Source organism: Diadema antillarum, unplaced genomic scaffold (assembly GCF_040938485.1).
Source record: "Diadema antillarum isolate AM-2024a unplaced genomic scaffold, OU_Dant_1.0 scf00000020, whole genome shotgun sequence".
NCBI classification, from domain to species: Eukaryota; Metazoa; Echinodermata; class Echinoidea; order Diadematoida; family Diadematidae; genus Diadema; species Diadema antillarum.
Window position 1 is genome coordinate 6,269,606 of NW_027270909.1, and position 26,048 is coordinate 6,295,653.

The 26,048-nt window shown below is 37.8% G+C and overlaps 2 long non-coding RNA genes across 2 annotated transcripts; both read left to right on the forward strand.

Annotated features, from left to right (window-relative positions):
* The first annotated feature begins 5,694 nt into the window (after nucleotides 1-5,694).
* On the forward strand, nucleotides 5,695-16,818 carry LOC139729230 (uncharacterized). Its single transcript, XR_011710857.1, has 3 exons — nucleotides 5,695-5,890; nucleotides 13,527-13,721; nucleotides 14,874-16,818. It is a non-coding gene; the product is annotated as an uncharacterized lncRNA (long non-coding RNA).
* Nucleotides 16,819-19,818: 3,000 nt separating this feature from the next.
* LOC139729237 (uncharacterized) lies at nucleotides 19,819-24,847 on the forward strand. The gene is made up of 3 exons (XR_011710858.1): nucleotides 19,819-19,955; nucleotides 22,603-22,797; nucleotides 23,538-24,847. It is a non-coding gene; the product is annotated as an uncharacterized lncRNA (long non-coding RNA).
* Nucleotides 24,848-26,048: the final 1,201 nt, after the last annotated feature.

The window sequence follows — 26,048 nt, forward strand, 5'->3', positions numbered from 1 at the left end:
TTTCTATGTGTAGGTACATTTTTTTTTTCACCTGGTATTTTATACCTGTATGCTATTAGCCATATCCATGCATTAATTGTAAGTTTTGTCATTGTAGGCATTTAATAAATTAATATTTACAAGTACATCCTGACAATGTACATTGTACATTGTACAATGTACATGTAGCAAAGTTATTTTCTCACCCTTTGTGTGCAGTGACAGGTCCCCTGTCGGTAACCATTTGAATGACTATAACATACACTGTACTTGTTGCTGAGGTATTACATGTTTTTGAGTTGTAATGGGTATTAAATCTGTGGAAAGGAAATACAGTATGTGTGAGATTAGATATGCACCGGTAAAGTTGGTCTGTCCATTATAACACTTAGTACATGTATTGTACTTCTTTCCCAGAGAATAGTGAAGTGTTTAGAAGTCAGCAGAGTTGTGTGTGGATTTTTTTTTTTTTTTCAGGTACATTTTATGCACATAACTTGAATTTTACACATTGCTCTTCAACAGGGCTCTCTGGGTAGACGGAAATGGAAATTACAATGCATTTTGTTGGTCATTTCACACAAATGTCTCAGTAGAAATTGAAATTGACAACAATGTACACAAGTTGTATGTAAGGTACAAAGCTTCAATTTATATTCAACTGCTTTAATAACATTTTTGATGAACAGTTGTCCATGTGTTCTCTTGACCCCTAACTGGTGAGAGTTTTATGGCTTAGATGTTTTACCATTATTACTGAGTCGGTCTATTTGGTAACGTTAACCCACTAATACCATTTTATACAGTGTAGAGTCGGTACTATGCAATGCATGCTCTTGCTTTTACATTATACATGTACACATTTATGATACTGGCAGAACATTATTCCTCATACTGCACAATTTGCAGTAGACATTTACACTTTTAGAATATTTATACTACAAATTTGTATAACTGTGATAAAGAGTGTTCATCATTTTTTTTCTGTATCTATTTGTGTCCAGAGGAATACAAAAACAAATAAAAAAGAAAACACCCAAAACTAGCAAACAAAACAAAACTAAACATAACAAAACAAAAACTCTGAGAGGTACTATAACTTTGTTCCCATGACAACCTGTAGTCAGTAAATTAAAGATGCTGTATACAGTGTACTTCAGAATTTGTTTCTGCTCATGAAACTCATGCAATATTCCGACAGGTCTCCAAGATGGCTCTCGTACCTCACAGCCACCAATTCTCTTTGATTCTTCAGCAGGCTTCCAGAGAACATTGATCAGTATCTCTTCAAATCTGGATATAGATAGCAAACTCTTTCTGATTTGGGCATTATATTTTCCCATCAAAATGCATGGAACGTTTAGTCAGTATATCCCACATTGCTCAAATTGATTTTGATGTGTGGGGATGTTGGTAATCCTGCTCTCTGCTTGTACAATGTACATTGTACCTGTACATGTACACGTACAGTTGTATAATGTACGTGCTGTACACTTGTGTGATTTCTTACATTGATGTACCATGGTACAACTGTTTTTGTTCTTGTTGGCCCCCACCCCCCCCCCCCCCCCCCCTTGGCAGTTGTACGTTGTAGTACAATACCGTACATACATTGTACAACAGTATGTCATTGTTGAAGTTGTGGTCTAGTTTACAAATGGTCCATGAATATCAAATTGAGGTATGTTTGTGTTCTGCAATACTGTTAACACACTGTTCAATATTGTGCACTTGTCTTATAAATACAAATGTCCATTTGATTGAAAAGGAAACAGATGAATGAAACATTTTATTGTGGCTGTAAAATTTGTAGTGAATAGAAGTTACACTTGTATAGTGTACACCTGTCTCAAGACTAAATCAACCTCTCAGTGTAGTATGATTTCGTTGTTATTCAGGCAGTCAGAAAATATGCACTATACATGTACATGTATATGTATGTGTGGTATAAGAATGTGATGATGTATGTGACATTTTACCAGGAAAAAATGTGGTAAGGTTCTGTATGTACTAGCTTGCCTACAGGTATAAAAAGTGTAAGACTGTACAGTGTACATTGTACATGTACCACGGAGTTGGCCATCTTCCTCTGTGTACATTGCAGTATTATTGTAGGAGTTGTTCTGTCAGAACATACAATGTACCACATGTACAGTACATTGTCTCCTGGGGCATGAAAAACCCTCACATGACTGTTCCAAATTCAATGCCAAGATTCACTCCCTCAGAACTGTTTCACACAATTGAAATACGTACTGTAGGAGCTTGCTGGTACAAGTGTACACCCAAAGGCTACGTGAAACAACCCCAAATCAGAGACTAAAACAGCAAATATCAGGGAGGTGAGTCTCACCTCACTGTACTGTAAAACGAGGAATGTTTGCATGCATTTTAATTTTGTGAATTTTGCAATGAGCCAAGATTAGCAAAATTAAATTGCACGCAAAAGTTCTTGTCTACACTATGCATTGAATGTTAGAGGCAACTCGCGAAAATTTCATGTCGCCAAAATACTTTGCTTTACAGCACCTAATTGTATTTTATGTGAACATTAGAGTAAATGCTTGTCTGGAAAATGAGGCCTAAGTACTTCAACTCATCTAGTCTCATACTGTCATTGCTTTCTGGCTTGGTGCTGTATCTTATCATTACAATTTCTGTTCTGATTCTATCAACAGTGATCAAGTTCTCTTTGTTCATTGAAGAAAAATTTCAAAGCTAATTTAAAAATTCCTTTGTTTAATATTGTCCTGTCCGGATCACTGGAACTTGTTGTGAACTCACAAAGGAGTTTTGCTCGGTGACTAAAACTGCTTGGCCAAATTGCTACCAAGCTTTGCTATCTTAGGTGTAATCCTGCACAATGTGTCATGTTTATTATTGAAATTCTGTATCTCCTGTGTTTTTGTCATTTTCGTTCAGGCTCTACACGTTATTCATATTTGCTTGTACTGGTGTATATCAATACGGTGCCTTTCCGTCTCAAATTCACTATTTGTATTTTCTTTTTTCTGTCTTGAAATTAAACAGAATGTAATATTGCATACTTTGTATGAAATGTGAAAAAACGAAACAATAAAAAACAAATCATTGTTCACTGTTAGTGCATTATAACAGAAGCGGATCTAGATGCAAGAAAACGCCATTTTCACACACAGGTGGGAGGGGGGGGGGGGGGGACAAACCCCCCTCCCACACCCTACCCCCCCCCCCCCCCCCCCCCCCCCCCCCCGCTCGCTCCGTCGCTCGGGCTCGGGGGGCCCCAACCCCCCCTTTATAAAAAGCTGATCCGCCCCTGTATAAGGTTGTGGTTTAAAAAAAAACACACAAATAAACAATTTGCTTTTTTTTTCTAAAAGCCAAAATTAAATGACAGACCTCACAACTATTTCACTTTACAAACTATACATAAGGGGGAAAGAAAGGTGTTCTCCAAGACTGATCGTCACAGTCTAAATATCTGCATTACATCAAACAAAAGCATAATTAGTGTGCATGAACAGTCTAAATATCTGCATTACATCAAACAAAAGCATAATTAGTGTGCATGAAAAAAAAATAGATTCTTCAGCAAATTACATTAGAAACTATGAAAGAATTCCAGCCAAATTCCAACCTGTTCTATGGAACGACTGGCCAAATGTGATAAAGCTGTCTAATAGATTTTCAATATTTAACAGAAGATATAAATCATTCCTTGTTCATAAAGATATATTATACATGTGAAGTTTTATGCAGTGTACAAGCACCACACTTTGATTACTCTTGCCTTCTTATATGTACTGTGCACGTTTTGTAGTATAGTTTTTCTTGTGTGTATTGCATCAATGTAACTATTCTCTGATGTAACATTTGGGATCAGCCATAGAAAGACCAACGGTCTATGTTGATCCCCCCCCCCCACAAACTGAAATAGCCGCTTTTATGTTGTGTTTGTCTGTTGTAAAATTCTTGTAAGTTGGACTTATTTTTCTTGTATTGTTCCAATGTCCTACTGTGTATGTATCGTTCCTGTATTTTGTGTAAATGCTTTTTATCAGGATGTGGAAAATAAATGAAATGAAATGAAATGAAATTGTATCCATTGTGATTTCTACTGGTTTCACTATAGATGCACACAGGGATTGTTTACTTAAAATAGTTACAGAATTTGTTTCAAATATTTCACTTTCATTTTTTTTTCTCTCCACGTACAGGTAACGGAATCTAAGGGGATTAGAAAGACAAATAGATAAAGACGGTTTAACACAATATAAGTTCTTTTTTATCATTTCAAATAACAGGCATATTTCGAGTTTATTTGACGCATTCATCACTGTTCAGTGAGGCGCTATGTGACACAGAGCATTATCCAGACGTTGTAAACCTTGATTGACCTCTTGTCATTTAAGACCATGACTGGGAAACAACAGCGGAATTATGTATAAATAGCATTCATAAACACTTCGTGTACCATTTTTTCTTTTCTTTTCTTTCTTTTTTTTGTCAGTCTGAGCTATATCCAGTGTGTATACACGGTGTATATATGAAGAGTTTGTTCGCAAAAACCGATAAGTCAATATTTGCCAAATGGAGATATTTGCGATTAAAGGTCAAGAAAAATAAAGAGAATAATAAGAATTTTTTTGCTTCTTTTGACCATAACTTTAAAAATATACCTTTATATGTAGTGACCAATATATCATTTAAAAGGTATTATTTTGTACTTTATGACAGAGACCGTACTTCAAAATCTTCAAAAATGGACTTATCGGTTTTTTGCAAACAAACTCTTCATATATATATATATATATATATATACGTATATATATATATTATATATATTTTTTTTTCAGAATTAGCAAAGGTTAAGTTCGGAATGCATAAAGGTTATGATTTATTCAAGCAGCAGAATCCCCAGTCCTTTGCTTTGGTGCCGTGATTTTTTTCAGTCATGATTATTTGCGACATATTTGATTAATTTTAACTAGTTTCCATCTAATCTTACCGGGTAAAAAAAATACGAAAACTCAGTTGCAAATTTGATTATGGCATGTAGGCCTAATTACTTCTGCAACTGTTAATCCAGCGGGACTGGAGATAATAGGATTATCAATATACAGTATACAATATATATATAGATATATATATATATATATATATATATATATATATTTATATGTAAATAATCATATACTACCTGTAATCAAAACCTTTTCTCAGACGAGGGCAAGGTGACAACTTCGCTGTTCTCAAACATCACATTAAAACAGAAATGCATACACAACACTGTATACGTATGAAAAATAAAATTGTGTCGTCATCATACATCCAAAACGAAAAACATGAACTAAACCAAATCAACTGTGTGTGTTTGCTTCTAGTTTGACTTGCTTTCTCGTAATTTTTCCCTCGTTTCATTTTGTCCAGCAAAGAAAATAATCACAAAGAAATCTTTGAAACATGGTATAGAACACCATGCAACGATGAACACAGGGTGAATTACCCAACTGTATCGACGCCGATGTTTTGCCAATGATAGAAAATGGAAACATGGACTTTGGAATGGACCATGGATAGGGAATTCCCCCAACAATGCGCTAGTAGCGAATCATTGAATATTCCGTGCAATGTAGATACCATGCCCGTTTGGAGGAAGCAGGGAGCTGAAACGAACACTTCACCTCCCTGTAGAGGAAGTGTGATGAGGCTTGTACTATAAGAATAAAACGCTGAACCTTCCAACGCGTGACAGGATATATCGTGGTCTACAGTCTGAGTGTGCGGGATTGATTTCATTTTCTGTTTTTACCTCGGAGTATTGGCATCGTAGTAACAATGAGATATCAACCTTACAACATATTTTTCACTATTTTTCTTCTCTTGGTCGGAAGGGGCATTGCAAGAAACTCCTGGTCCTACCACGATCAATGTAAGTTACACGTTGTACGAGTATATCCTGTTTGTTCGCATTTATAGATGAATATTTTTGACAGACACTGCGTCTGTTAACGAGAGTATACTAGTATGCTTTCAAGAAGATTGAGTAGTTGCCTTTCATAGTTTTGTTTACGAAGATCCATGGTAGGCATTCACATGATTACAATTTTCCCCCTCACTGCAAGGTATGTATGTGTCGCGTATGATATCCATAACTTTGCCAGTTTGAACAATCTTAAAGAAACTGTTTATGTTGTGTATGTTTGACAGAAATTAACTAAAAGTAGACTGTCTCTTTAAGCTTCACGATTCTGGAGCACGCACATAGTGTATAGTGCAACCTCGTACACACAAATACTATATTTGGCCATGACTACAATCTGTAAACTATGTGGTATGTTGGTTCCGAAAGAAGAGTGAGAGTCCTTCGAGATCAACTCATTTCAGATAAACTCAACAGCCCTACCGAGACATACAGTATGTCCCCAAAAAATTACAATGGGATTTTTGCACTGATAACACCCAATATGATTAAACCGTCTCAATGCTACTTCAGGGTCTTAAAATATAACATCTTAGCTCTATTTTGCAGAGAACCCCATTCAATTTGGTTAAGTGGTCACAGAGAAATGTGGATTGTTGTAAAGCACGTCATGAGTCTGATTCTTCCAAGTTTAGCACTTGGATGCTCTCGGAACTGCATATTAATGTGTAAACACAGCAACGGCGTAGCCAGGATTTCATCTTAAGGGGGGGGGCGGTTAGTCTGCGAGGGAGCGAAGCGACCGAGCCCGAGCGAGCGGAGCGAGGGGGGGGGGGGGGGTGTTGGAGGGGGGTGACCCCCCTCCCACGGTAAGAACTTTTTGCATTTGGATGTTGTAAATGGTGTAATTTGATGCATGTTTTTGCGCGTTTTATCGACGTGAAACAGTCCCACTTGTTTATGGTGGCAGTTCATTTTGATGTAGATTATTATTGAACAATTTGCCTATAAAATGGTATAATTTAGATACACTTCTTGTATCAATTCTTTTCACTGAATATTATGAACGCGACTGAACCCGAGCGAGCGGAGCGAGCGAGGGGGGAGGGGAGGGTGTGGGAGGGGGGTGTCCCCCCTCCCACAGCAAGAACTTTTTGCATTTTGATGTTGCAAATGATGCAATTTGATGCATGTTTTGCGCGTTTTATCGACGTGAAACAGTCCCACTTGTTTATGGTGGTAGTTCATTTTGATGTGGATTATTATTGAACAATTTGCCTATAAAATGGTATAATTTAGATACACTTCTTGTATCAATTCTTTTCACTGAATTGAACGCGACTGAACCCGAGCGAGCGGAGCGAGCGAGGGGGGATAGGAGGGTGTGGGAGGGGGGTGTCCCCCCTCCCACAGCAAGAACTTTTTGCATTTTGATGTTGCAAATGGTGCAATTTGATGCATGTTTTTGCGCGTTTTATCGACGTGAAACAGTCCCACTTGTTTATGGTGGCAGTTCATTTTGATGTAGATTATTATTGAACAATTTGCCTATAAAATGGTATAATTTAGATACACTTCTTGTATCAATTCTTTTCACTGAATATTATGAACGCGACTGAACCCGAGCGAGCGGAGCGAGCGAGGGGGGAGGGGAGGGTGTGGGAGGGGGTGTCCCCCCTCCCACGGCAAGAACTTTTTGCATTTTGATGTTGCAAATGGTGCAATTTGATGCATGTTTTTGCGTGTTTTAACGAGTTGAAACAGTCCCACTTGTTTAAGGTTGCAGTATATTTTAGTGTAGATTATTATCGAACAATTTGCCTATAAAATGGTATAATTTAGATGCACTTCTTGTATTTAATTCTTTTCACTTAATATCATGAACGCGACTAAACCCGAGCGAGCGGAGCGAGCGAGGGGGTAGGGGAGGGTGTGGGAGGGAAGTGTCCCCCCTCCCACGGTGATAACTTTTTGCATTTTGATGTTGCAAATGGTGCAATTTGATTGTTTATGTTGACTATGATGGGAGGGTGTGGGAGGGGGGTGTCCCCCCTCCCACGGCAAGAACTTTTTGCATTTTGATGTTGCAAATGGTGCAATTTGATGCATGTTTTTGCGCGTTTTATCGACGTGAAACAGTCCCACTTGTTTAAGCTTGCAGTATATTTTAGTGTAGATTATTATTGAACAATTTGCCTATACAATGGTATAATATGAATACACTAGTCTTCTTGTATTAATTCTTACACTGAATATCATGAACGCTGTCTGTTCAGCAATCAAACAGAAAAAAGCATGCACACGAGGGTGTAGATAGGGGCATATCCCCTCCCACACGAAGGTGATTTTGCGTTTTCAGACCTGAAATTCAGCGATCTGGTGTAAATTTTTGGTGGAATACTTTTTCATCGAAGTGTTAAAATCACGGAATTTAGCTCTTATTCCGAATGTGCACCATCTGTGCGTATGTATAAAGTCTAGTGATGTAGAGCTTAGGGGAAGGGGGATTCCCCCTCCCACTCGCGGAGCTTTTGCGTTTTTAGAATTGTAATAAAGCGATCTGGGTATAGCCACAGTCTACTTCTTTGCATGGCGGGGGGCGAGCAGGGAGAAGGCGTGGGCGAGTGTTATCTTCACCCTTCCCTTCCGACGGAGCTTTTATCTTTTTAAGGTTGAAATTGAGATATCTCGTATATGCATATTTGATGGAATCAACATTTGGGAAATCACCAAAAAAAAAAAAAAAAAAAACTGATGGGGGGGGGGGCTGAGGGAGGAACGGGTCGATTAAAAGGGGAAATTCCCCTTATACATGTGGGAACCTTCAGTTTTCGGAATATAAGTGATACGTCTTGTGCACTCAGAATTATTCAGAATTTTTTGTAAATCTAAAAAGTGTACTTAGCTAGGGAAAGAGGCACAGAGGGGGAGGGTTTGGGAGCACGAGAGATTTTGCATATTTTGAATTGAAATTCAACGATCTGGTGCACACTTTGAGTGAAATATTAAAAAAAAAATATCTTATTTGATGAAAGGTTGGAAAGGAGACCCGCTTCATGTGCATGCATACAGTATTCACGCATTTTTTTCCACCTCCCAAATCCCCGGTCCAAATCTTAGGGGGCCCCCCCTCTGGCTACGCCAGTGAAACCTAGTCGACAGAACTTGAAAGGAAGGGATTCCTGACATGCTCTACAAAAATTCCTCATTTCTCTTTGACCTCTGAAGCAAATTGAATTGGGTTTTCTGTAAGATGTTATATGGGCAATGAATTATAGTTTCATACCCTGAAATTGTGTTCGGATTGATTTACTATCTTTAAAGTTATCGTTACGGAGGGTACCGTTGTAATTTTGGGGGACATACGGTACAAACATTCATTCTTGCTAATAGTCTAATCAAGAAAAACCGGTTTTTTTTTCTCTTTCTTTCTTTCTCTCTCTCTCTCTCTCTCCGAAGCGTGATCGTACAAATGACTACCCAAAAATAAAGGCGCTCCCGGGCCCTCTTTCATAAAGCTGTTCGTAAAGTTACGCAGGACTGTACGAACGACTGGAATATGAAATGTCAATATGTGGACCCATTTTTCCCCTTGCGGTCTAACAAAGTACGTCAGTATGTCAATATTTCATCTACAGTGGGGCAAAAATACACTCTTATAGTCAAGGCGCAGGGACCCAGAAAAAATGACTTCGTTCAACCCACCCCGCAGAAAAGGTTTGACTGCATGGGGTGGTCGGTTGGACCCTCTGGAACACCCCTAAGTAGTATGTGATTCCAAATTGTGGTATCAATAAAATTTTACAGGCCACTTTAGTTGTGACAAGACCCTATTCTTCAAAAAAGAGTCTGCGCGCGCAAAGACTGCTACCCGCACCACTGGCACTGCTACAGGCGCAAGTGCTAGATGTGCGTGTAGTAGTCTTAGGGCACGCAGACTTTTTCTTCGACAAACAAGGGTTTTTGCCTGCAAACTAACTTTTCATTGCAAGTTGGGGTCAGTGTAGTGTAGTTTCTAGCCGTTTTTATTTCGTCTTTATTTCTCCGAGTTGCAGCAAGCCGAGTGAGAGCGCATACTAGTACCCAGTGATTTCGACGCCCGAACCGTTTTTTGTCGCAATCACTGGGTATGCGCCCTCACTCGGCTTAGCGCAATACAGCGGGCTTCTGCACAATGCACAAGCTGCAACTCAGAGAAATAAAGACGAAATAAAAACGGCTAGAAATTAGACTAGGATCGGTGACGCTTGTCACTATTGGGGCACTGAAAATGGGAAAATTATCAAGTTTTTGAATTTATTTCGTGAAGAATTCATCAAAACGCCATAAAACTATATACTAGTATGTACATGTTGCTAGAGATGTCAGCAATACAATGGGATACATTGTAAGGAATAATATTGTGCATGGTTACCATGGTAGCCGGATGCCTACAGGTGATTGGTAACCCCCAAAAATATCTGGAATCTAGACAGGTTTGTTTCTTTTGCCTTTCGTGCACATCATCCATTGTAGATCGGATCTTAAAGTACCTACCTCAACACTATAAAATTAGCCTGGATAAAAGCGAAAGGACGCCCAAGATTTTTCCCTCATTCTCTCCTTTGCATTAATTCATTACTGCACGTTTTGACACAAATTTACATATCATGATTTTTCATTTTATTCTATTATTTTTTTTTTACAATAGCTAACGAACACAAAAGCACGCTTAATTCTTTGATGGATAGTACAGCGTACGTATATTCCTTCTTTAGAAAGAAATTTATCTGCATTCTTGAATAAACTTCCTTTAAGAACATGTACAATCAATTGCTTTCCTCTGCTCTTTTCCAGGATTGTTTCGAATAACCATCGCTCTGTAAATACTCAAAAGAGCTAACATGTAGAATATAACTGGCTTTGCTCTCTGTATTCACCTATTTTTTCAAGGGAAATTTGTGTCCATATCTTACTAAAAACTACATTTGCCTATACTTTGAAGTCAAATTTGTGTTGAAAGTACGACGGATGCAACTTTTTCATGCATTTTACTATTCGAAAATGATATCTTTCTTTCAATGGCCGTTTATTTTGCCTTTGTTTACAAATTTTGCTGTAACTTCGGTTACTTGAGAATGGTTCAATATATTCTTCACGTATGTGGTACACTTATGCAGAAGGAAGGACATGCTTATTGAGCTTTTTGAAATTATGGGCTTTAGTTTTTAAGTTGTTGACAGCTGAATCCTGATTGGATAATACTGGTTGCCATGGCAACAGGAGAAAACTTTTTTAACGATAATCAATCAAAATGTTTTTTTATTGCATCTATAAAATAAAAAAAAAATCAAAGTTTGCAGCAGTAGGAGGCATTTTGGGGATTACTAATCACCTGTAGGCATCCGGTTACCATGGTAACCATGCACAATATTATACCATACAATGTATCCTACTGTATTGCTGACATCTCTAGCAACATGTACATATGTAGTTTTATGGAGTTTTGATGAATTCTTCATGAAATAAATGCAAAAACTGTGATAATTTTGCCACTGTCAGTGCCCCAATAGTGACAAGCGTCACCGTCCCTAGTCTAATTTCTAGCCGTTTTTATTTCGTCTTTATTTCTCTGAGTTGCAGCTTGTGTATTGTGAGGAAGTCCACTGTATTGCGCTAAGTCGAGTGAGGGCACATACCCAGTGATTGCGACAAAAAAACTGTTCGGGCGTCGCAATCACTGGGTATGTGCTCTCACTCGGTTTGCTTCAACTCATAGAAATAAAGACGAATTAAAAACGGCTAGAAACTACACTACACCGACCCCAGCTAGGCGTGAAAAGTTAGTTTGCAGGCAAAAACCTGTGTTTGTCGAAGAAAAAGTCTGCGTGCGCTAAGACTACTACACGCACCACTGGCACTTGCGCCTGTAGCAGTGCTAGTGGTGCGTGTGATAGTCCTTGAGTGCGCAGACTCCTTTACGTTTGTTCCAAGAAATAATGATGAAAAGTGGCCTGTAAAATTCTACTGATACCACAATTTGGAACCACATACTACCTGCGGATGTTCATGGAGGTCCCATCTACCACCCTGTCTGGTCCAACCTTTTCTGCGGGGTGGGTTGAACGAACTCCTTAATTAAGCCCCTTACAGGAATTAGCGCCTTGACTATTAACTATAAACGTGTGTTAACATGTAAGAATAATTATTATCATCTGCAAATTTCAACTTCAGTTACTGAAATTAACAATGATTAGTAAACGCACTTGGCTTGCCATATGTAGGTCGTTTGTAAAGTCGTGCGTAACTTTACGAACAACTTTATGAAACAGGGCCCAGGTGGTGGTCATTGAGAAGCACAGCAGAGATTGATTGGTTGAATAGAACTTTAAGATTACATAGAAAATTTGCATATCATAATGAGAACGAGAGAACTTAGTAGTACAAAATATGCTCATAGGTATACCTCTGATGGGTACTTGTACCCATTGTACCCTATGGGTACAATGGTAGCCGCTGCCAGTGTTTATAACTGCTGAGTCAGAACTATCAAAGGCAAGCCACGCATGCTTGTAAGATTGCGTAGTTCCCATTTTTCTTTTTTTTTTTCTTTTAAGAAGAAGAAGACACCGTAAGTGAATGCTACGTTAAAGGGATGGAGGTGCAGTATTGGTGGAAATGAGAATTTGGCTCTTAACTTTCTGCGAGATACCAAGAAAACACTTACAGTATATGAATTATTACAGAGCATATCATTCTAAGAGGAATTCAAAGTTTATTTAATGAAAATCGGGTTTGTAATGACTGAAACACCCAAAATCAAAGTAAAACAAAGCGATCGTAAAAGATTGTGGGTCCCACACTTTATTAGAATCGCTCTGTTTTGGATATATCAGCCATTTCAAAACCAATTTTCATCAAATAAACGTTGAATTCAATTACATGCTCTTTCATATTTCATAAGAGGTTTCTGATTATCTCACCAAAAACTAAAAACCTGAAATTAGGTCTCAACCAAAACGATACGATCCCTTTAACACCATGCCTCGGTGGCCATAGCAAGCACGTTTCAGGCCACCGCGGACAATTTGTCATAACGACAGTGCCCGTCTGACAAGGCGGGGGACGGGATGGACAAACATGACAGGCAGTGATTGCCGTGAATGCCCGGCTATAGATATTAATTTTAATGTCAAAAACTTGCCACGGCAGTCAAGGTGCAGTTGAGAAACCTCCATGACCTTACCTAGATCGAAGTTTAAGTAGTGTGAATGCAACAAAACGTAACAGTAGTCAAAGGGATAGTACCAATACTTTTGGTTGAGTTGGGGATTCCGATTAGAACTCTTTGCGAGTTCGTTATCTAGGCCTACCACTAGTTTATGAATTTCATGGTATATTATTATCATCATACTGAATTAGGTGAGTTATTACCAAAGCATTAGTAGTGTACACGATATCATAATGATGATGATTAAAGAACTTCCATAATCATTATCATTGTCATTATCATTATCATTAACATTTTGTTTTGATATCACTGTTACCATAACCATCATCATCATTATCATAATTCGTGAAGGCTTGAAGGCAAGAAAAGACAGAGCATGATGCATTTTTTATCTTATGCTATTTTATCCTTGTCATCATCTGTGGGCGGCTAAAGCTGCATCGGGAGGGGCAATGCCCAGTCCAGTCCCGGCGGACTGTCTGCATTGCATGTGTATGGCTCTTCCCACGCACTGCAAGGTCCCACAACCCGTTTGCATCCTCGACGTTACCTCGATGATCTGTGGACCTTTTCAAATCATAGAGCAGTACTGGAACGACGCCAGGCTAAAGGCGGGGGATTTGGAAGGATGTAAGTACAATTGTATAGTAAAACCTGTCTATAGCGGCCAACCAAGGAAGACAAAAAGGTGGCCGTCAGAGACAGGTGGCCGCTATAGAAAGGTTCTTTGACATGTTTTTTCTCTCGGAGGGAATTGCTTTAGTGTTCTTATACCTATATACGGCAGATGGCCGCTATAGACAGGAAATCGCTAATACAGGATTTACCGTACATGCATCATTATGTTTGACTTTAGGTACAACTTCGTATATGGGATGTAACAACGGGAAAAGTAACAATATTAGTAAATCTGAAAACAGTAAAACCGTCATCATAGTCAGCAAAACGGCGTCAATCATCGTACTGCTTATCTTCATCATGATGATGTTGTTGGTGATAACAACAACGACAACAATGATAGCTGTTACATTACAATAAGGGTCAATGTAACAGGAAGAAAAAGAAATTGTTCTGTAGCGATTTAAACACATTATCTAAAAACACTTACTAAAGTTTCATGTTTTCGTCTTGATTTTCTAGATGTTTTCGGAAAGATTCTTACAAAATCATTAATGTAGGAAATGCCAGGGAGGTTGAGTGCAGTGTTGAATGAGTTACTCTCCTGCACCATTTACCCCCCCCCCCCCCGCTATTTGATTTAATTCTGTTGTAGAAAATGATTTCATATTAAGCAAAAGATAGGCTATACAGTGAGAAGATGGAACGGTTTCTTCGAACCATCAACTTGTTCCTCTCAATCTACATCCTCCCATTTTAATTCATAATCATCATATCGCCATTGAAAACTTTGGTTTCATTCGTTCACAGTAAGAATGAGAGATTTCTACTGATGCTCATGTAAGAATGATAGATTTCCATTGATGCCCATGATTTCATCATTATAATCTGATTTTAAGTTCCACGAGAACTGATGTAAAAAGAAGTACAATAGCAACATCTACTGTGCCTTATGCTGTATCATTAATTGTTTTGTTTCATCACTCGTTGTTAAAATAATGGTAGGCCCTATACTATCTTGTCCAAGTGTGTCTTCTCAGGTTTTCTAATGTTGCATCTGTTGATCGTCATGTCCTTTTCATTTCTCTTTGATATCATTATCACCACCACCATTATAACCACCACCACCACCAACAACAACACACATCAACCTACCTGATACAGCATGGCAGACGTGTAGCAGTGATTTGACATGTAGCCAGAACACGGTGCAGGGCTACATGGCTCGGTTCGCCGTCCGCAGCCGCCTGGGACACTCTCCGACCTGTGAGGACTTCGCTCGTATTCACGTGGGAGGGCCAGGTGGTTACAAAAACCCGGCAACTCTTGCATCCTGGCTTCGAGTGAAAGAATGTCTAGACTTGTAGAAAAATGGTGGCCGTCACAAGAAATGTCGTATAGTTATTAAGGTCAAAGAAATGGACACTAACATGTGTGTGTGAAAGTTAAATATCGCTTTTAACGTGGAAATGATGAATGAGAACTGATTGCATTAGCATTTATATAACACCTCAATAGATCTTTGTCATGCCATTGGTTGTTTGATATTGTTCATGATTATTGTCTCATTTTACTATTACGTCATCTTTCGTACAATTTTGGCTCCATTTACCGTGCAATCTCGGATCTATGCGATTTATTCTATTGCTCGCACATGTACATAAAAGGCTTGCGTTTGTGTTCATTCGATCAAGCATATTAGTTGACGGACAGTGCGCTAGCGTTTTCAACATAATCATTTTTGCCACTGGCCCCTCCATCATTAGAGGGAGGGGGGGGGGGGGGAAATGGTTCCATGACACATGCTCCTGCGACAATTTTCGATTGCTCGCATTAGATATCTGCACACTATGCCAAACATAAATTCTACCCACCAACATAGTCCTGATCCTAATCCTTATTCTCACATCAAACTAAACCTAAATCCCTATCACAACCCTTGGTGATAACGCTATTTAGAAAGTCCTTGGAGACCGGAGCTGCTGCAGCAATGGATTGTCGCAGGAGCAAATGTCGTGTCAACGAAAATTTCCTGCTTACGGCCAAGCCTATTTTACGTTGTTTAACATTGTTTAAGGTTTGCCACATTCAATTTTATATCAGAAACACTACTTGATAATGACGAAGTTCATCATAGATCGTGTCTTCCAATTTTTTCCTTTTTTTAGTTCTGAAAAAAAAAAAGTGTGTCAAACTTTACAGTTCATTAGCTTTCTGTTAATAATGCTTGATTGAACTGCCAATTTGCCGACATGCTACATGGTATACTTCGTAATTGAGAGATTTAGAATATCAAAGCATTTTCATTTTCATGCAAGGGTATGCCTTACTGCAATTTTCCTTGCCATATTGATAAACGGCATTATACCGTTGGAATGATCGTCAGTCACCGACAGGAATATGATTCATTTTGATATGTTAAAAAAATGCAATCCTTCGCTACTCACTACATGTCTATGAATTGGTTGGAAAAAGCTTTTAAACAGCAAAGTAGGTTCAAGTAGGTTATATTTATTTTACATAGCATATGAAAAGCTCGTATCAAATCCACTTTAAATCTTCAAGTCTACATCATTTCAGCGTTTAATGATGTTGTGCTATTAAATCATCATATCTTATGGAAAATCTACATGTTTTCATGGAGAGCAGATCTGAAAGATAAATTATTTAGCTCCTTCCGGGTTTAATTGATTGTTGCAAAATCCTGAAATTTATGCTTGTCCTCAAAGGAAAATGAAAATTGATGTCACTGAGCAGGATATGTGTCAAGATTATCACAGTCATCCAGTTTTGTTAATAATGGGAATAGGGAAGACGTTCGCAATTATAAACCAATATCTCTGTTATCCATTATCTCTAAAGTGCTGAGGCAAGTTGTTTCTTCTAGAAATAAGCATGATATCATTTCTGACAATCGATTTGGTTTTCGGCAAAAACACAATACATCTCATGAGGTCCTTACCTTCCTTGATAAAGTCTCAAAAGCTATTGCTAAATTTTTATCATACTAAAGGTGTATTCCTGGCCTTCTCCAAGGCTTATACCATCGACCATAAAATACTTCTTTACAGATTATTTCTCTATGATTCGAAAAACGGTCTTGGAGTGGTCCAGGAATTACCTTACTAATCGCAAACGATTTGTTTATATTAATGGTCATACATCTACTATGCAAGATATCACTTGCTGTAGTGTACCTCAAAGAAGCTTACTTGGACCACTTTGATTTGGCTTTATACCAATGATGTAGGAAATTCTTTAAGTATTCTTTCCTTTCTATTGCTCTATGATGATTCAAATGTGTTTTTTTTTTCTAACTGATGTATTGATTGATACTTTTGATATTGAGTTGATTACATTACTTTATTGGATAAGGTTCTTACAAATTGTCAATTAATCCTTTAAAAAAAAAGAAAAAAAACACCTCAATGTATTCTTTTTAGTAATTCGTCGGACAAAGTCGGCTGGAACATTTTCTTTGATAATACAGCCATAGAAGAAGTTTCCTAAATTGAATTCTTAGGTTTGATTCTTTATAAGCTTATCTGTAATTTACATATTGATTCAATTTGAAGTACTATAGGTGTACTCAACAAAGTCAAATTTTGTTTTCCTACAAACGTTTCATTGATCCTATACTATTCTTTGATTTTACCCTATTTGAATTATGTCATTCTCGCCTTGGGTAATAATATTATTATTGAAAAAAAAAATCTTCGTAATGTTTGTAATGAATCGTGGAGAAGTAATGTTAATGTCTTATTTTAGCAAGATGATATTTTAAAAACTAATGATTCATATTGTTTACATTTAGGACAGTTTATGTACAAACTAATAAATCATTCCGTCCCTTTGGTATTGGACTTTGATGATTATTAAAAATACAAATGTATATTTATCTCATACCAGACAATGCAATGAATTTCATTTGTTGTCTAGGACGATTTTTTTCTAAAATCTATATTCTCTTTTGCCGGACCTAAATTCTGGAATTCCCTTGATTGTAAAATGAAAGAAGATATAACTTTTACTTTTACTTTTAAAATAAAGCTTTTTATTAATTTCTACATCACTTGGGATTTGGACCTTTGAAACCGCAAATTTACTTCGTTGTTTAATCGTTATTAATTTTGTTTGAGTCATTTTATATAACTCAATTTTCATACAGTGTATATCTCGGTAAACCTGATCTGATGTGTTTTGGCATTGAACCAAGAACTCTTCCTCCTTTGCCAATTTCCTTTAATTCCTTCTTCTTCCTGTCTCTTTCTTTTTTCTTTCTTGTCTTCTTTGCACTCCTATTATTTTATTCTTTCAATACGTGTATAAGAGAGCTGCTTTGTTTTTTTTGAGTGGGTGTCATTTTGTGCGTATAGACGGATCAAATATATAGGGTTTTTGTATGTTTCGTCTGTTTCTCAGGCATTTCGTCTTGTCGTTCGTTAATTACTGCTAATGAGGGAATCACATTATACAAACTAGTCTTTATAGCACCCCCCTATTTTCGACATCTTTTCCTAACTTGATACAATTCAGTTACAGTTTGCTTATGCATTTTCTTGCTTTCATTTATTGTAAAAAAAATAATAATTTATGAGTTATATTGATTTCGCTTGAATATGCGCAAGTCATATTGTACTCTAAATTTTTGTCAGAAATGAAATGAAATCAAATCAAATGAAAGGAAACTCTTCTTATCTTTCGTTGTTGCCGAATTATTAGCTGCGAAATGGTAAAATGATATAGATCTATTGAAATGTGTTAATAAGCGAATATAAAAAGAAATATGAATAGTGGTGAATGAAATAAAGCTTGCACAAGTAGGCCTATACACCAATAATGTTATCGGGGGTTTTGATGTCCACAATCTATTCATTATTATTTGGTTGAAAGCATTGAATGGATTTGAAAGCAAAACTTGTCGAGGTCCATTGTGACAACAATACCACAATGATATGTATGCATACCAATCAAAATATAAATGTACATGTATGCATATATCAATACAGATTATTTAATTTGGCACTATATTCTTCCACAGTAGGAAGTTGGGCGGCAAAACTACAGAAGAAAACACACACCGTAACATTGCTATGGGGAAGTCGGATCCGATGTGTTTTGATTATAATTTTATTAAGGTTGCAATACGTAAAATACGTCAAAATCTTGTACAGCTAGACTAGTAAGTAGACTGAAACATGATTGAGTTATAAAATTATGTACATAAATTTTACATTTCATATTCTAAAAAAGACGGGGACAAAAGGAATGCATTGAGGGGAAAAAAGTTTAAAAAAATTAAAAAAAGAGATATCAGAAAGTTTATTTGCTATCATGCATCGTTATCAAGATTCTGAAGTGACACCAACTGGTCAAGCATGGCTCTTGTTATTGTCTTTATTCATAGAAGTTTATAGACGGTTGTTATCGCGTTGACATTTCATTGATAACACTATATACATGATATACAAGGCAATGTCCACGAAAACGTAAAAGGGCTCTACGTCTCGTTGATATGAAGAAATTTGACATCTGGTAGCAAAATTCTGTCCAGGTGGATTCACAGGAATAACCAGCCGACGACATTGTAAACCCGAGACTAGAGTGTACTCTCCATGAATGAGGATTTCCGCAGAATAGGGGGAAGGGTGAGGGGTCTACCAGTCCCCTTCCACCCCCACAAACTCACAGACGTACATATTTCGCTCTTTAAAGAATCCGAGAACATTTAAGACAACAGGCACACGCACACGCAGCATCTACATACATGGAAAACAGGGAGAGTATAGGCCTATACGATTATGATGCATAGGATTAGATCAGTTTCAAGGGGCGGGAGCCGTATTACCGTTCACAATGGAGTCAGGCTGACAAGGATGATGAGACCCCGAGGCTTTCATCCGACGTCTAGACTTGCTGAAGGAACTGAAATTGGTTTCACGGGGAATTCCCTTTCAACAATGCCCTGGCAGCTAATCTCTCGGACGTTATTGCAACATAATAATACCCACATGACCAAGCCGACAGGAGGAAATGCGTCGAGACCCTAATACGGATAAACCACAGAGCGTTGCCAATGTGTTTTTCAAGGCAGCTTTATTCACGATCATGGCGATGGTGCAGGTTTGACTTTTATCGCCGATAAGATAGCGATGGAGCTGCACTCTACCAACGTCTTCTTGCTATACTTCTTCCTTCTTGTGGTGGGAAGCTCCGGCGCAAGGACTTCCTGGTTCTACCATAAATGTAAGTTTTACATGGTACACATCAAAATGACAGTTTGTTTGCATTGCCAATACCAATAACCGTTAACGGGCACAACTTGTGATGAAATGGGCAGTATACTCCCCCCCCCCTTTTTTTTTTGTTGCAAAAAGTATATATATACATAAATTTAATATTTGTCTAATTACTTGCAATTTAGTTCTTGTCATTTCTGTATATTAAGTAAAAAAGAAATCGTGAAAGCATCATCAACTCTCTGATTTGAATATTATTCATATCGACTGTTCAAGAAGGGTTTTCAAAAAAAAATGACATTTCAGAATGCTATAACTTCCTTATTTCTCATACCATTTTGATCATTTTCTCTTTCTAATGAAATTGATAAAATTCTGGAGTAGATTTCTTCTTTTAAGATTAGTATAGCAAAATAGACTTGGTACATTCTATACTAGTCTTCCGTAGAGGATAAATTTGGTGATGTGTAAAATGGGTTCTTATCCTCACGCGTGTATTAATTATTTGACAACACAAAACCCGATGCACAAATCTATCATATACTTTTCATTATAAAACTGGAACCAAATGATTCCAAACACGAAGAGTTTTTTCCGAGTGGCAGAAGACTTCTATGCTTAAAGAATTAATTGGAGATAAAGTCAAGGACTATTGACATAAAGATGATAAATGACTGGCCAGTGGATACGATGTATTAGAGATTAAAAGAAACCCAGTTCGGTTTTCAAGTCAACTTTAAAACTATTTTGTTTTTCTTACAAAAATTACAGCCATATTCTCTCTCTCTCTTTTTTTTTTTTTTTTTTTTTTGCTACTCACTGGTCAATGGAAATGTTAGACGGTGGTCAATGAAATGTTCAAATTGGTATAGCAGGAAAATGATGAATCAAATCTGATTTATAGTGCCTGAACTGTATTGCAAAAAAAAAATCGTGTTGTAATCAAATATGTCTTAACACTTTTTTATCCTTTTTCTTAATGAAAGAAAAAATAATATTCATGCCCCCAGTCATTCTCCCAGCTGTAATGAATATGCAAGGACGCCAAAAGAAAGAGTTGATTCTAATTAACTTATACACAAAATAAATCTTTAAGCAGTCCATTAGCATACACCACTGTAAACACTAAAGGACAAGTTCACCTTCATTGATATGTGGATTGAGAGAATGCAGCAATATTAGTAGAACACATTAGTGAAAGTTTTAGTAAAATCGGACGAATCGTTCAAAAGTTATACATTTTTGAAGCTTCAGTTCCATGATTGCTGGATGTGAAGGCTACTTCAACTTGTGATGTCATATTATGTGTACAACGATATAAAGAATAAAAAGAAAATCAAACATGTTTTCATTTTCTCGCATGACTTGCACATGACTTGCCTCTATCAAAATGCAGGGGGAGTAATATTACCTTCAATATAATTCATGTTTGTACCAGATACAAGTTGATGGAATGTGTACTTATTTTTTGAGGAAAAAAAATGACATTTTGTGGAATTCTCATTGTATTTTTCTTAAAATCGTTCTACGCATGTGACATCATCAACTGTTAGTAGTCTTTTCATCCAGCAGTGACTGTAATTATTGTTGAACGGATTGTCCGATTTTCGTCAAACTGTCACTGATGTGTTCTACTTGATATTGCTGCATTATCTCAATCCTCATGTGTTGTAATGAAGGTGAATTTGTCCTTTAAGTGACCATTTCCTATAGACGCAATAGGAAAAGTGGACGTGCTCTTCCTGTTATCGGATACAACGGCTGTATCAAATCTTCAAGTACATTTGGGAACCACTTCACCCTATGACAACAAGGTTATTTCAGTTCCAAACGAACGACAGGCCTCAAGATCAACTCCTAGCCTTACATCCAGGCGCTCTTACCTACTATCATCTCTCTCTCAAACCACCCCCCCCCCAAAAAAAAAAACAACAACAACAACAGATAGCACGAGGGACTACAGTATAGGATAAAAGAAAGACACTCTGAAGCAGAGCTCGAGTTCACTGCCATGTAGACGAGAGTGGCTGGTAACAAAGGTTTATCTACTTCAAAGCCCCTCTTCTTTGTATTACAGTTGACGATATGGAAAATGAAACAAAATTAAAGATAATTAGGCCTACATTCGCAGATCTCAAAAAGCCTCAGAACGCTTTTTCAACATTAATATTATGGCGTTTGAAAAAAAAAGATCCAATCTATGAGCACTGCAGGCATTTAGTTAGCTTGTTTTGTTAAGTTATTTTCTTCGATAGTAATTCGAAACTTTTTTTTTCTTCGCTCATGGTGTTCGACAACCTTATTGCAGTTGCTTAATCTATTTGTCTGTCATTATTTTGCACAATGATTTTACTATTAATTTCGTCATCACAGCAATTGCAATTTCCATGATGACGATGATAACTATAATTTTCTCATCAGTGCTGTTGTCAATATCACCAGCGTCATAATCAACCTCATTACTGAGGAGACATCAGACCCAAATATGACAAAATAGGAGGCATTTCTTCACAACACCACTATTAGAAATAATTGTCATTAGTATAATTATCATTATCATTATCATCATCATCGTTATCATCGACATTGGCATTATCGTTATCATTATCATTATCATTATCATTATCATTATCATTATCATTATCATTGTTCAGCTACATCAGGCGGGGCGATGCCCAGTCCGGTGCCGGCGGACTGTCTGCATTGCATATGTATAGCTCTCTCCACGGGCTGCCAGATGCCACACCCCGTTTGCAAATTCGAAATCATGTCCATGAGCTGCGGGCCATACAAAGTCATAGAACAATACTGGAACGACGCCAGGCTAATGGCGGGAGATTTGCAAGGATGTAAGTAACGCATAGTGCGGTATACGTGTATCATGCTTGACTTTCGAAATACTTAAATTGATTCGTCGATGGGACGTAACAACAATAGCATCAGTAATAAGCGTAATCATTAGGGCGCAGAGTTAGCTCAGTCGGTAGCGCATCCATACCTCACGATCCAAAGGGCCCGTGTTCGACTCCCGAGTCCCATCACAGAGAAATGTTGTGTGTAATCATACCGTGCCCTCTAGTCACTGCTGGTAAGAGGCAAAACACACTGTCCGTCGGATAGGACATAAAATGGAGGTCCTGTGAGAGAGAGAGAGAGTCACAACTTATGCACGTAAAAGATCCTGATCAAGTTCACTTATTCATCGCAAAGAGCAGGGTGTTTAACCCGGTGAAGTGGTCCCACCTCACATCCAAGATCCAACTGAGCCCAATGGAAGACCACTGCTATTGCAGCTGAATATGGGCTTTCCAGCCATCTTCTCAGATGGAAATCAATAAAACAAGCAAGCAAGCAAACAATAAAACAAGCAGTGGAAATAGAGTAGTGACAATGTTTATTGTATCAACACTGTTATTCGTCATATCTCGAGCTTCGGGAGTCATTCCTATCTGTCAACCAATACGTAGGTCTCTTTCCGATGCTCTGAGTTTTTACAAACGATTTTAAAGAAAGCTTTATCTAACTGCTTTCCGCTTTTTCCTTTTTCCTTTCTTCTTAATACAACAACACTAACAACAACTTGGAGCAGCATGGCGGATATGTAGCGGTGACATGGAATGCAGCCAAAATACCGTGCAGGGCTACATGGCTCGTTACGCCGTGCCCAGGCGTCTAGGGCACATGCCGACCTGCGAGGACTTCGCTCGTATTCACTATGGAGGCCCGATTGGATATAGAATCCCGTCAACTCTAGCTTACTGGCTCCGAGTAAAGGAGTGTCTGGACATATAGAAGAATGGAGGCCCGTCAAGCAAATGTATTTGATGTTTCAGAACAGAAAGAAAGAAGTTAAAGGAGAATCCCGCATGACTTTCAGACGGTTAAACATGACGAACATCTATAGATTGGTCATACTGAGTACAGAGTTTCAGAATGTGTCGTGATTGCTATGAGTATACGATGAGAAAAAAAAAATGTTTTCAAAATTTATACAAAACATCAGTGAACGAGGATGATGACATATATTGCAGTTTCACCATAAGAATGCATGTTTAGATGTTCAAGGAGGAGAATAATAGAAGAAAGCATGCATGAATAAACTCTACACAGGAGAAGATGTTTAACAAGTGCATGGTACGTTAAAGAAGTTATATTGCTGCATTACTGGAATAATGTGAGCCTCTTTTGTCAACATTCTAATTCAGTGTAATTGTATTGAATTGGATTTTTCAGAGTATCAGTTTATCTTCTCAAAAACCTCAATAAATTTCACAAAACTATATATGGCACAGTCGATTCAAGTAGGCCTATACTTAATACTATGTTGAACTTTAACTTCAATTAAAATTGACATTTATGATTCCATGTTATACTGTTCAACGAGATGATATCTAATGTGTATGTTACCCAACCCTGGTGTGCAGTGAGTGGAAATGAGAATACACGTACCTAATTGGCTGAAAAGTATTTACACAGTGCTGTAAACATGTTTAATTGAGTATTATTTCATTTTTTTACGGTGTAAATATTTGACTGTGAGTCGAGTCGAATTTCTTTATGAAAAAAGGGTAAACCAAATAATGTGTACGGTACAGCAACCTTAAATAGCAGAATGATGTGCTAGTGTTCGTTCCTATTCATCAATAATTGAAGGGGTCGGTGCAAAATAGTGCTAACCCACACAATGATCATTTTAAGATAATCGCTGTTAAATGTTTGGAAAGTCCATACATTGTACATTAATAAAACATGAATGCATGCCTTTTTTGCCATCTCATTGGTTGAATTCAGATATGACATTTTCACGGAGGTTAGAGTGAAGGGTAAGGATCATGAAAATGCATGTAACTCAATTTTGACAAAAGTGTGGGTTAGCACTATATATTGCACCGACCCCTTCATTTGTATGTACAATATCTGATAACATGATTTTACATAATGTCTATATTGATTCATTTTCTTTTGTGTGTGTGTGTGTGTGTGTGTGTGTGTGTGTGTGTGTGTGTCATGTATGCATGATACGTGCTTTGCATTATCGTTCTGGTATATGAAATGAAGTCGATCCGATTCAATCATCGTTACTTTTTTTATTATCAAAACTTTATTGACCAGTTAACCTGCTTGCAAGATAATGCATGGTGCAGTCGGAATGTAAATGAGAAACCCCTAAGCCGTGTTTTGTTGGTTCATTAGTTGAGACCAAAGAAATCGTATACAGTGTACTATATCATATCATACACGTGATCTCTTTGGTTGAGACGGGCACGCGCACGCTCACAGAAACGCTCAAAGCACGCACACACGAGGCCAAGACCAAGACTTGCTTTTCAAGGTGCCGCTGCAACACCAACAACCAAAGTTGCGTAATAACCCAAAGGACCCGGATTCAATTCCGAGTCCCACTGAGCAATGTTGTGTGTATCATAACGTCCCAGTTATTAGTACTCTAGCAAGAGCCAAAACACTCTGTCCCTCGGATAGGACATAAAATGGAGGTCCCGTGTGTGAGAGAGTCACAACTCAGGCACGAAAATGATCCACTTCATTTATTTATCCATCGCAAAGAGCAGGGTGTTAAACCCGGTGAAGTGGTCCCACCTCACATCCAACTGGACCCCATGGAAGACCAAGCTATTGCAGCTGAGTATGGGCTATCCAGCCATCTTCTCAGAAGGAAATAAAACAAACAAACAAACAAACGAACAGAAACGTGTCTATGGTTCATTTTTCTCCGTGTGACATCGTCCCCTTTAAGAAGATGGATAGGTAACATTTAGCGCAAAATAATGTGTAGACCTACTCCGATTTTCTTCTTCTTCTTCTTCTTCTTCTTCTTCTTCTTCTTCTTCTTCTTCTTGTTCGTCTTCTTCTGGCTAAAGTATGCACGCCTCCTTCTTCAATTAGCTGAAGATTCTTGCAGACTGTGTGTGCTCACCGTAATTCACGTCCATTCGAGTGTTATTTGCATCATAACAGTTTATTTACAGATATTTACAAGCACGTATAATAGATAGAAAATTAAAAGCTTTTATACCTGCAGCCCCATCTCTCTGGAATGCTCTTCCACTGAAGGTCCAATCATCAGAAACCACTGAAACGT